At 57.6% G+C, this 12,977-nt stretch overlaps 1 protein-coding gene across 1 annotated transcript in view; it reads left to right on the top strand.

Moving 5' to 3' along the window:
• The first annotated feature begins 3,023 nt into the window (after positions 1-3,023).
• ATP9B (ATPase phospholipid transporting 9B (putative)) overlaps positions 3,024-12,977 on the top strand; it is a 198,368-nt gene continuing 188,414 nt past the window's right edge. Inside the window, exon 1 of the mRNA XM_058677155.1 lies at positions 3,024-3,029. The gene's annotated coding sequence lies outside the window, so the exon portion shown is untranslated. The remainder of the gene's footprint in view (positions 3,030-12,977) is intronic.

The raw sequence follows: 12,977 nt of genomic DNA, 5'->3' as shown, positions 1-12,977 counted from the left end.
GGGAGTTTTGTCTATAATTTGGAGACATGAGAAGATGTGACATATTTTATAAATAGTACTTGCGTACAAGGAATGTTGGGGGGAGGTCTCGTGGTTCCTGGCTTTGGGCTAGGTCAGAGGTGGGGAGAATTGTGCACAGCCCACACACTGAGGGCTCCTTGCTGCAGCAGGTCCCACCCCATGACCTCCCCTGCCAGCCTCGGGCACGTAGTGCTGTGACATCTGGAGCCAGGAGGCATCAATAGTCACCAGGACGGAGACCGCCACTGGTCACAGCTCTGTCCTGGTGGTCACCTGCTCAGGTGCAGGCCACACTCCAGGTTGGACCACACGCTGGGCTCAGAATGCGGCGGTGCTGTCATGTGGGCAGCCCCCCTGTTGGGGTCTGTGAACTCCCAACAGCGAGATCGGGGTGACGGTATGTCCCAGAGGAGGAGCAGCCTCTGCGGTACACAGTCACATTGGGTCACCCCTGCCTGCAGTCCTGGGTGAAGGGCTGTCATCGTGGGCCATCCGGGAGCTCACGGTCAGCTGCCCTGTGTCCCCCTGGCGTGTGTTCAGCCTTCCGGGTTAGCGTCTCATTCCACATGAGTATCGTTGCTCCTCCCAGGAGGATGTGTACACAGCTGAGCCAAGCGCCTTGGCAGGTGTCATAGCTGACGGCGCCTGCGTCTGGGGCCGTGCCGCCCGCTCCGTATGGCCAAGAGAGACCCTATTTTTCTACTGCAGCTCCGTGGGGGGCTGGGGCCTCCTGAGCTCACTGGAAATTGTTACCTAGATCTGATATTTTATTAAATCTTGTGGCTTGACACACCGACTGATCAAAATGGATGTCTTCATCTAAGTTGCTATTTTTTGTCTTATGGAATCAAATAAAATTCGGGATGTGACATCATTTCTGAATTGCACTCTGATTCCTTTGAGAGGGTGTGCTTGCGATGTCGGGGGCCAGGGCGCATGCATGTCTGGTGGGCCTGGTTGTGTCTGAGCAGATCTGGGTTGCTCTGAGGCAGAGCCCCCTGCTCTCGCCGCAGTGCAGGACAGCATGAAGGCCCACCTCCTTAAGACCCCACTGTGTCCCAAAACGACAAGGGCAGCGCAGGCAGCTGCAGGGCTCAGGCCTCCAGGACCCCCTCCCCCAAGGAGGCCTGGGGTGTACATTGAGCTTCCTTGCCGACTCTATGGTTTGTTTTGGCTTTTTTCCCCCCACATGATAGGTGCCTGTACCCAGAGCCACAGGAATGGCTGTTTTGGCCTGGGAAGTGCTGGAGACGTTTGCCATGCCAGGTTCCATGCTGGGCAGGATATCACAGGAAGCCAGCTGAGTCATCCACAGAGCTAGCAGAGCTGCACTGCCGCTGACACTGTTGGGATGCGGGAGGGGAGGACGTTTGCCAGTCAGCTGTCGGGCAGCACCATTCACAGCACCTGGGCTCGCCCACGACCCCTTTCTGTATCTGCCTCCAAGTTCATGGGAAACGCTGCCATGGAAACAAGGCCATCGGGCTGAAGGCTGGGCAAGCCATGGCCTCCGATGCAGCCCTGCTTGCAGTGCCGAGGTACCCAGCCGGGTTTGGTCTAACTGCCTGGTTGCAGGGCAGCCAGTCGGGATCTCTCTTGCACGAATCTGTGACCTTGGCCGACAACCACTGTGGGGTCCCCAGGGCAATCCCGCATTTCTCCCTGGGAAGACCCAGGCCTGGTGCTGTGCTGAGAAGGGTGTGAGCTGTGCACAGGACGGGCCTGAGGCTGCGTCTAGTCATGTTACATGGGGTTTGAAGAAGCTTCTCTGTGAATGAAGCAAGTGCCTGGAGCTGGGAATGCTCCCTGCTGTTCTGCGGGTTTCCTCGGGGTGGGCCCTGTGTGGGTCTGCGGGTTTCTCGGGGTGCGCCTTATACAGATCTGGGGGTTTCCTTGGTGTGGACCCTGTGCGGGTCTGCCGGTTTCCTCGGGGTGGGCCCTGTGCGGGTCTGCGGGTTTCTCGGGGTGGGCCCTGTGTGGGTCTGCGGGTTTCTTGGGGTGGGCCCTGTGTGGGTCTGCAGGTTTCCTATAGGTGCACCCTGTGCAGGTCTGCGGGTTTTTCTTTGGGGGCTAGGGCTGGACACTGAGTGGCCACGGTGCTTCTTACCCAGCTTTGCGTCCAAGGGCCAGACTGCCCTCCCCACCTGTGCCCTGCCCCCTTCCCAGGCTTGATCATACGCCCATCTTCCCATTTCTATTAAAAAAAAAACAAACTGCCATTATCACAGCCTATCCGTTTCTTTAAAAATGTACCAGCTAGACCAATGACGGTGTTCCTACACAGAAAGGACACAGGCACTTCCTTGCCCGAGGGTGTTCTATAGAAATGAAACTCTATGACAAATTACTTTGCAGCTGTACCTGCAGAATGCATAAAATCCATTCTCGTTACGTTAATATTTTTAAAATAATGAATTGTAGGCACTGGGCTCTTCAGGTAGGCACAGGCCGTCCTCTGGACCGTGGAAAGTGTGCTTGTATGTTTGCTTGTATGTGTGCTTGTATGTTTGCTTGTATGTGTGCTTGTATGTGTGCTTGTATGTTTTTACAGAAGCATTGAGCTTCCTGACACGGAAGCTGCCGAAGGTGAGTTGACACCCTGCTGGTGACGGATCGTGTCTCTGCATTTCGTCAGAGAAGAGACCATTGGAAGAGTTAGCGTTTCCCACAGGGGTTCCCAAGTCCCTCGTGGAGGTGATGGTTATGTTCAGAAATCTGCAGCTCCTACCACAGCTCTTCTCTCCGTTCCTTGGTGCAGTGTCCAAGGCACCTGCCGTGTAGACATTGAGGTGTGGTGTCGAGGCACTTGCCGTGTAGACACTCGGGTGTGGTGTCAGACACCTGCCGTGTAGACATTGAGGTGTGGTGTCGAGGCACTTGCCGTGTAGACATTGGGGTGTGGTGTCAGACACCTGCCGTGTAGACACTCGGGTGTGGTGTCAGGCACCTGCCGTGTAGACATTGGGGTGTGGTGTCAGGCACCTGCCGTGTAGACACTCGGGTGTGGTGTCAGGCACCTGCCGTGTAGACGGCGAGGTTGCTGACTTGCTTTCCAGCTCTGTCTACATTCTCTGATTTCTCTCCAGCTCTCACAGCAGCTCCTGCTGGATCTCGCATGCAACTCTGTCACACTGAGCAGCCAGGTGGAGAAGTGGAGGTAAAGAGAGAGGTTCCGTCAGCACTCGCTAGTGTCCTGTAGGTCAGACACACGGACCGAGCAGGTGGCCAGACTCAGATGTGACGGATGTGTAGGGCTTGGAATCCTTGGGCACAGGGAGTCCCGTGTGCCCCCCGTCCAGGTCGGGGGGTTTGCCTTTTCTCAGCCCAGGCCTTTCTAGCTTCTTGCTAATTTCACTGTGGTGCTTCCTGGCTCAACACACAGGATGCACAGATTTGAACAGGTAGGGGAGGAAAGACCTGGTGACAGTCACCACATGCCCTCAGTGGCAGGCTCTGCCAAGTGTGAGAATGAGCGGATCGGGAAGCTTGCCTGGGCCCCCATCCCTACCTGGCCGCCAAAGGGCAGTGTCACCAGTCAGGTGCATGTCCACGAAGGCACACAGGAGGGGCACCGGGGTCTGCACGAGCCCAGCTACAGTCAATGTTCTGTCCCACTCTGCACCCCAGCCCTGCCTACACAGGTCGTTGACGCATTCAGGCTGTGCCAAGAAGTAGCTGGTGAGGTGCTCATCTGGACACCTCAGCAGCTCCAACTGGGCAGGCCACAGAGAGCAGTGGCTCGGATGGCTCTGCGATGGGCACTTCCCAGAGGGGCAGGTTCCTTGGAGTCCTCTGTGCCACGTACATGGGGCAGGCATCGGCGGCCGTCCCACACCCTTGGGGGCGGTCAGGGGCTGCAGGCCGTCCAGTTCTTTCTTGCTTTGTAGGAGTTGCGTTGTGCCCCATACTGGCCTCACAGGTGGTAGACACTCCGGGCCAACGAACTTTATTCATAAATGCTTACCAGGAATATTTTCCCTCTGGGCAGAATACTGAATAGGTGTTTTTCCTAATCTCAGAACATCCTGCTGGGTTTGAAAATGGAACTGGGCATGCTGGTTGATGCCTGATGGCGTCTCTGGCTCTTACCAGACCGTGGCTCCCAGGCTGGTGTCGCAGCCTTGGTCCTGCCCGCTATGACACCTCCTGCAAGTTCTGAGTGCAGTAAGGGCCTGTTGTTCTCAAGGAGGGTCCCTGAGGCCGACTCAGCTCCAGCGTCATTTGCTCAGGACTGCCTTAGACTCAGCTTCAGACACACACGCCCTGTGGCTGGGCTCAAGTTGAGGCATCCTCAGTGGGTTCAACCAGTGGGCACAGGTGCAAAGTGGAGTAGATAGTGCTTAACCAGTCCCGAATGCATGGCACGGGGGTTAGGGCGGGGCCTGTTCTGTCACCTGCAGGGATGACCTGACGGTACTGTGCAGGCCCAGCAGGGCCTTGGACACATGGACTGAGTGACATGGCCTCTGCCAGCTCACACAGGTACCGTGTATCAGCAAGCGGGACCGGCACATTAGCGTCCACTTCTACAGCACAGGGAAACCTCACAGAAGAGCACTGCCCGCCTTCCAGGAAAGTCCCCGCCACCCTCACCCCTGCACCTGACGCCTCCGCAGCAGGAACCACTGGGAATGCTCTCTGCCTGTCTTAGTATTTAGCGTTGTCCCCACCTCACTGCCAAGAAGGAGGGGCGGTGGAAGGTGGCCATTCCAGGCCGAGACTGGACCCAGTGCAGCCAGCAAGGATCTAGTCCCAGTGATCTGCCCAACTTGACGGGCTGGGTACAACCATGCTCCATGTCACTTGTCTTTGGTAAGAAAATCCCACTTTTTCTGGACTTGGTAAAAAATGATTGGCATATGTTTGCCAGTTTGCCCTAATTATCACATTGGGAAATGTCAGTATTTCACAAGTATTTCAACTATTGTTGTGTTCAGTATTTGTGTTTGGACTTCTGTAATTAGCAAGAAGAGTTCTCTTAGCATCAGCTCATGCGGTCAGGCGGTCACTTGGCCAAGAGCTCACAGCAGAGCGTCTCTGATCAGGAGCACATGTGGTCAGATGCTCACGGGGTCGGAGGGTTCATGGGGTCAGAGGGACTCAGGTGGTCAGAGGGGCTCAGTGGTCAGAGGGTCCTTGGCCAGGTGCTCACGTGGTCAGAGGGGCTCACATATTGGTAGCTCACATGGTCAGAGAGGCTCAGTGGTCAGAGGGGCTCACATATTGGTGAGCTCACGTGGTCAGAGGGCCCATGTAGTCAAAAGGGCTCACGTGGTCAGAGGGGCTCACATATTGGTGAGCTCACGTGGTAAGAGGGGCTCACGTGGTAAGAGGGGCTCACGTATTGGTGAGCTCACATGGTCAGAACAGCTCCCATGGCCCGAGCACGGTCAAAGGAGCACCCTGCCATGCACGTGGTCTCTAGGATGAGCACTGGGACACCAGTGACCCCCCCACCTGTGGACCCCATTCTTGCTGACACTGCCTCCAATTTCTGGGCAGGATTTAGCTTTGCTTAGAAAGCAGAAGTAGAGCATTCCTAGCCCTCCAGCCACAGACTTGCCCCCATTTCAGATCAGATGTGGTGAGGTGAGCCCCCACGGGACACAGGCACAGCAGGCGAGGCATCTCCCCAGAGAAACCTGCATAGCCAGAGCCGAGGTCTGAGTCAAAGGCCGTCTGTCCTCATGCTGGGCCCTCTTGGAGCTTCCAGGGCACAGCATGGGACCTATGTGAAGCAAGGTCAGTGAAGGCCATAGCATCCCTCGAATCCTGCCCTCCACCCTGCAAAGCTCAGTGCATGAGAGACGGCAAACAGATGTTTGGTAAGCAGGTGAACTGGGTGCCTGCTCTCGGAGCAGCCATGGAGAGCCATATCAGAGCTCCGGGTGTCCCGTCCTGGGGGCTGGCAATCCCCCTGCCATAAGCATTGAAGTCACCTGGTATGCTTACCCCCACACATCCATTCACTGGGGTCACTGCCCTGGTGTCCTGCTGCTGCAGATACACAGTGCCGTGGGCTGCGGAATCCATCTCCAAGGCCCAACCACAGATGCAGTTAGAGCACCAAAGGCTGGGACCTGTGGCTGCTGGTCACCTGGAGAGCCCAAGCACAGTCATTACTTTACCTGGCTTAGGATGGGCCCAACAGGGTGCTCCTACAGGGGTGAGGAGGCTGCTCCTACAGGGGTGAGGTGGGCTGCTCCTACAGGGGTAAGGGGGGCTGCTCCTACAGGGGTGAGTAGGGCTGCTCCTACAGGGGTGAGTAGGGCTGCTCCTACAGGAGTGAGGGGGTGTTAGGAGCCAGAGACTTATGGGCCTTAGACTTGGCCTACCTGACAGCCTGTTGCATTGCAAAAGCCTGCAAGCAGGGCTACAGCAAGCAGATATTAGGCCAAAACATCCTCTGTAGAGCAAGCAGAATAGAACCTCCACCCTTGTTCCTGTTCAAATAATTAGTTCCTCCCCTGTTTCAATATAGCTGATTAGTTCCTTCCCTGCTTCAATGAAGATAATTACTCCCAGGAAACCCCTCCCTTTCTCCCCCTGCCCTAGAGAAGAAGGTATATATATGAGGAGTAAAAATAAAGAGAGAGGCACTCTTTTCCACCAAGTACCAGTGTCCGTGTGTTTCTTGGGCCAGCAGCCCGGGGCTAGCAGCCCGGCATTCCCAGTCCACCCTCAGGGTTTGACGTCGTGTCCTGCAGGTCGGGACAAGGGGGCTGCTCCAGCAGGGGTGAGTGGGGCTGCTCCTACAGGGGTGAGGGAGCTACTCCAGCAGGGGTGAAGAAGCTGATCCTGCAGGGGTGAGGGCGCTGCTCCTGCAGGGGTAAAGGGGCTGCTTCAGCAGGGTTGAGGTAGCTGCTCCTGCAGGGGCGAGGGAACTGCTCCAGCAGGAGTGAGGGGGGCTGCTCCAGCAGGGGTGAGGGGAGCTGCTCCTGTAGGGGTGAGGGGGGCTGCTCCAGCAGGGGTGAGGGGAGCTGCTCCTGTAGGGGTGAGGGGGGCTGCTCCAGTAGGGGTGAGGGAACTGCTCCTACATGGGTGAGGGAGCTGCTCCTGCAGGGTTGAGGTCGCTGCTCCTGCAGGATTGAGGGAGCTGCTCCTGCAGGGTTGAGGTAGCTGCTTCAGCAGGGGTGAGGGCGCTGTTCCTGCAGGGGTAAAGGGGCTGCTCCCACAGGGGTGAGGTAGCTGCTCCTGCAGGGGTGAGGGGGCTGCTCCAGCAGGGGTGAGGGGGCTGCTCCAGCAGGGGTGAGGGGGACTGCTCCTACATGGGTGAGGGAGCTACTCCAGCAGGGGTGAGGGAGATGCTCCTGCAGGGGTGTGGCAGCTAGTCCTCCAGCCCCGAGCACACAGGGAAGTTTAGGTGGCTTAGGCCCTGAGTCATGCTTTATCATTCCCCGTTCCAGCACCCGTAGGCCCCAGCTCCTGCTCTGTTAGAAGTTGGTACTCAGCTGTCCCACTCGCCCTTGAGTTTAGCACTTACACAGGGGCTACCTCTCTCATACGACATGCAGTCCTGAATTTCAAAGTTGGTGGGGAAGACTCAGTGGCTACCCCCCTTCTTGCTCCCTCACAACTGTAGGTGACTGCTGCTGTCCCAGGTGTTGCACGCTCAGCCCACTCAGGAAAAGGGTGAAGAATGTGCAGCCAGCACGTCAGCCCCACCAACGCTGTGTCCTTTCCTGGGCACCTTGGCTGCCACCTTCTGCGAGGCCCCTGGGCTGTGCTAGCCCCTCGCTGTGCCCGGGGTCCAGTGGCTGGGCGGGATGGTGTGGCAGCCAGCAGCTCCTCCACAGCCTCCACACTGCTGAGCTGTGCAGATGTTGCTGATAGCAGGCAGCAGACTCTCTGGCTTGTCTGAGCTGCCAGGGAGCTGTTAGTCCCATGAAGAGTGGATTGGCTGGTGGCGTGCTGACCACCCAAGTCTGGCCATGTGAGCAGGATCTCAGATTTGAGCTCTGTGTCCTGACATCTGTGACCTGTGCTCTCTGGATCAGAAATGCAGAGCTCACTGTGCCAGCTCCAGGAGCAGCATGCCACCCATGCCCTCGTCCCCGGAACCCACAGCAGCCTTTGTAGTGCCTGTCAGGCTCATGAGCAGTGCCGTGAGGAGGCAGCTCCATGGTCAGGCATGCTTCTCCAGCAGCTTCGGGAGGTCACAGGGAGGCAGGCAGCAGAATGTGCAGTGAGCAACCAGGGGAGGCAGGCAGCCAGGAGAGGCAAGCAGCATGTTGTGCAGTGAGCAGCCAGGGGAGGCAGGCAGCATGGCGCGCAGTGAGCAGCCAGGGGAGGCAGGCAGTGGGGCGCACAGTAGGGCACACAGTGAGCAGCCAGGGGAGGCAGGCAGTCAGGAGAGGCAGGCAGCATGGCGTGCAGTGAGCAGCCAGGGGAGGCAGGCAGCGTGGCGTGCAGTGAGCAGCCAGGGGAGGCAGGCAGCGTGGCGTGCAGTGAGCAGCCAGGGGAGGCAGGCAGCGTGGCGTGCAGTGAGCAGCCAGGGGAGGCAGGCAGCGTGGCGTGCAGTGAGCAGCCAGGGGAGGCAGGCAGCGTGGCGTGCAGTGAGCAGCCAGGGGAGGCAGGCAGCATGGCACGCAGTGAGCAGCCAGGGGAGGCAGGCAGTGGGGCGCACAGTAGGGCGCACAGTGAGCAGCCAGGGAAGGCAGGCAGCCAGGAGAGGCAGGCAGCGTGGCATGCAGTGAGCAGCCAGGGGAGGCAGACAGCAGGGCGCACAGTGAGCAGCCAGGGGAGGCAGGCAGTGGGGCGCACAGTAGGGCGCACAGTGAGCAGCCAGGGAAGGCAGGCAGCCAGGAGAGGCAGGCAGCGTGGCATGCAGTGAGCAGCCAGGGGAGGCAGACAGCAGGGCGCACAGTGAGCAGCCAGGGGAGGCAGGCAGCGTGGCGTGCAGTGAGCAGCCAGGAGAGGCAGGCAGCGTGGCGTGCAGTGAGCAGCCAGGGGAGGCAGGCGGCGGGGCGTGCAGTGAGCAGCCAGGGGAGGCAGGCAGTCAGGGGAGGCAGGCAGCGGGGCACACAGTAGGGTGTGCAGTGAGCAGCCAGGGGAGGCAGGCTAAGTGTTTGCTACTAACTTAGAGAAGTCTTCTCAGAACCCTAAGGTGGGTGGGGAGAGCTGAGCCAGCGGGCCAAGGGCCCACCCAGGCTGCCCCTTAGAGGACCACGTGCCGCGGTCACATCGGCTTAATGCCAGGGGACTGTGGCTGGAGGTAAGGAGGACTTGAAAAGAAAAGGGTGTTAATGGCAACGTCGCTGTAAGCCTTGCAAATGTGGAAGGATAAATTGAAATTTTACAGGACTGATGAGCTTCTGAAAACTGTTAGCCAGGCTTGTCCGAACCATTCTCCCTATTTAAGATTTTGTAAATTAGAAACTCAGAAATCTAAGGGGCTGTATTGGTCCTGGAATGCATAAGTGGCTCTGAGTGGGTGGCAGGCACGTTGCCTCTCGCTTCCATCGCCAGGCAGCATGGGGCTCTCACAGCCAGCTCCCCTCCACGCAAGCATCGCTGGGACCGGGCAGTCAGCCAGAGCTGAGGTCATGTTGGGGTGTCCTGGAATGTGTTCCCGTAAACCCCCAAATCTGAATGAAGGCGCCATGTCTTGGTTATTAGGGTCTTAAGAATGAAATCTGCCAGGGCCGGCGGCGTGGCCTAGCGGCTAAAGTCCTCGCCTTGAAAGCCCCGGAATCCCATATGGGCGCCGGTTCTAATCCCAGCAGCTCCACTTCCCATCTAGCTCCCTGCTTGTGGCCTGGGAGAGCAGTCGAGGACGGCCCAATGCATTGGGACACTGCACCCGCGTGGGAGACCCGCAAGAGGTTCCTGGTTCCCGGCATCGGATTGGCGTGCACCGGCCCGTTGCAGCTCACTTGAGGAGTGAAACATCGGATGGAAGATCTTCCTCTCTGTCTCTCCTCCTCTCTGTATATCTGGCTTTCCAATAAAAATGAATAAATCTTAAAAAAAAAAAAGAAAAGAAAGAATGAAATCTGCCCCTGGATTCACCGTCAGGAGCCAGGGGTCCTGGCTGAGGGTCACCCTGCAGCCCAGGCGGCCCTGCAGCCTCACTCCCACCCTGTGTCCTGCACTGTGGAGCTGAAACGCAAGCTTCTTGCTGAGCAGGTGGACTGGCTGCTAAGTCCGTAAAACAGCTGCTCTTCTTGGAGATGCTGCTAAATGAAAAATTCAGATAAGCAGTTACATGACCAAGTTGATCACAGTGTATTACTGGAAATGGTTGAAGAAATAGCAATAACAAACTACATTGTGTATGTGTGTGTGTTCTGTTCATTTGTGGCCTAGCTCAAAAGCAGTGGGGGCAGAAGGCAGGCACTTGGCACCTTGGGTCAAGTGCGGGATGGGACAGCCGCATCCCATGTGGAACCCTGGGTCAGGCTCTGGCCCTGGTCCCCACTCCAGCTTCCAGCGACGGCGAGGGCGTCCTAGGGTCCCTGCCACCCACATGAGGGATCCCAGTGTTGCTCCTGGCTGCCGCCTGGCCCAGCCCCAGGCGCTGAGGGCACCATGGGAGATCTGTGTCTGCATCTCTGTCCCATGTGGGGGTGGGGGAGGGCTCTGCCTCTCAAAAAAACTTTTAATAAATGTATTTAGTTACTTATTTGAAAGGCAATGCAGCAGAGAGGGAGCCTGAGGGAGCTCTCTCATCCTCTGGCTCACTCCCAAGAGGCCCCCAACAGCAGCGCCGGACCAGAGCTGGGAGGTGAGCGCTGTGCCAGGTTCCTGGAGCACCAGCCCCAGGCAGAGCTTGGTCTGAACGGTTTCTTAGGAAGTCACGGTGCTATTTCGTGAGCTCTGCACTAGGGCTTGCACCAGGGCTTGCACCATGTGCTTTTCCTGTTGGCGTTCTGGCCAAGACCTCCGTGCCGACCCACCACAGCACTGATCAGGGCAGCTCACATGGACTCCTCCCCCGCTCTAGGGCGTGTGCTTCGCACCAACGGAGCTGCAGTTTGCAGAAAATGAGTTGTAACATATGTGCATCAACTTCGGGCCCCATGGGGCCTGTCCCTCTTCGGTGAGCCGTGAGTCCCCAGCAACAGCCACACATGTGTGCAGCATGGGGTCCCCCTCCAGCAGGTCACGGGCAGCATCTGCAGGAGGTGCCCCAGTGCCTCCGTTGGCTGCCTTCCCTCCTATATGCCGCTTCGGTCTGGCCATGTCATGCGTCAGTAGCGACTAAGGGGCCATGGGCCTACGTGACGGTCAGATGGTCGCAGTCCAGATGGGCAGCCACAGGTGATTCAGCCATGGGCCTCGAGTTCCTCACTTTGAAGTGGGCAAATGGGCTCCTCGAGAGGGTCATGTGGCAGATCATTGCTGGCGTGCAGCACCCGCAGTCCTGAGACGCCCACGGCTGTGTTCACTGTTTGGTTTCTGCTGCCGTCCCATCGCCTGTTCAGTGTCTCGTCCTTTCAGGTTTGCGCATGGAGTGTGCCTCGCGGGGAAATCCAGCTTCCCTCCTGTAAGAATTGTTGCTGAACTAACAACACCACCCCGTAGTTCTTGAGGCAGGAGCCTTCTAGTGGGTGAGAAGTCTCATTTCAACTACAATGTATTGGAATTAGTGTAAGGAGGTGTTCAAACATGCAGCCACTTGCAAAATGCAGCATTGTTGCTACGGTGGCAGAGAGTGTCAGCTTGCCAGCTGCATTGTGAGTTTCTGCAGAGAGCCCATGAGCCAGCAGGCAGTGAGACGAAAGTGTGCAAGCATTGTTAATGTGACCAGACTTGAGGCCTGAGTGGACAGGAGCATGAGATTCAGAAAGAGATCGGTTGTTTCTAGAGATGGCCGAGAGGGCTGTTGTTCGTGGTGGCAGGCCCATGGGACCATGAGCTGCATGCAGGTAGAAATCACCTTCCCATGTGGCTGGGAGGGCAGGACTCAAATAGCAATTCCTAACTTGGGTCTTCAGTGAGGAAGGCCAGAGGAGCATAGCGCGTGGCACAGGACCAATGGGGACCTGATGATGAATCGCCCTGGGCCGTGAGGCAGGGCTGCAGCTCCAGGAGGGCCCAGGCCCCTGGGCAGTGTCAAGAGGCCAGCTCTGCATAAGGACCAGCCCACAGCTCTAAGACGTCTCCCTCGGCACCCTGAGCGACTTCTCTCCAAGCCTGAGCAGCCAATGGCCTCCAGACACCCCAGCAGCTGCTTTCAAATGATGCTGCACACAGAACCGCATGGAAATGCCAAAGCCCAGGTGGCTGCCTTGGCTAGGGTTGGTATGATCACAGTGTCACCAGCCAAGGCCACCACAGACACCAGGATGGCTGGATCTGCCTGCCTCACCCAGCTGGTCTTCTGAGCCACCTGCCTGGGCCTGGTTCCCGCCGCACTCAGACTGGGCAGCCTACACACAGCTCGAACGTCAGCTGGAAGCCCCGTCACCACCTCCCCCTGTGGCCTGGTCAGCCCTGACTGGTGCAGCAGCGACCAGCAGCTCCCTCCTGACCGTCAGGTGGACAGCTTCGTGTGCTTGAGATTTATGTTTTTATTTGAAAATCAGAGCTACTGACAGGAAGGAAAGAGAAAGGTCTCTCATCCACTGGTTCACTCTGCAAATGGCTGCCACTGCAAGAGCTGGGTCGGCCAGAAGCCAGGAGCTTCTTTTGCGTCTTCCACGTGGGTTCAGAGGCCCGAGCACTGGGGCCACCCTCTGCTGCTTTCTGAGGTGCATTAGCAGAAAGCTGGATTAGGAGTGGAGCAGCCAGGACTTGAACTGGCGTCCATGTGGGATCCAGCATTGCAAGCAGCAGGTTTACCGACTATGCCGCAGAACCAACCTCAAGAAATAAATCTTAAAAAAAAAAAAAAAAAACCTTTAGGGTGCTGGTGCCATAGCATATCAGGTTAATACTCTACCTGCTGTGCTGGGATCCCATATGGGTGCTGGTTCATACTCTGCTGCTCCACTTCCCATCCAGCTCCCTGC

Source organism: Ochotona princeps, chromosome 18 (assembly GCF_030435755.1).
Source record: "Ochotona princeps isolate mOchPri1 chromosome 18, mOchPri1.hap1, whole genome shotgun sequence".
NCBI lineage: Eukaryota > Metazoa > Chordata > Mammalia > Lagomorpha > Ochotonidae > Ochotona > Ochotona princeps.
This window is presented reverse-complemented; position numbering and strand designations above follow the sequence as displayed.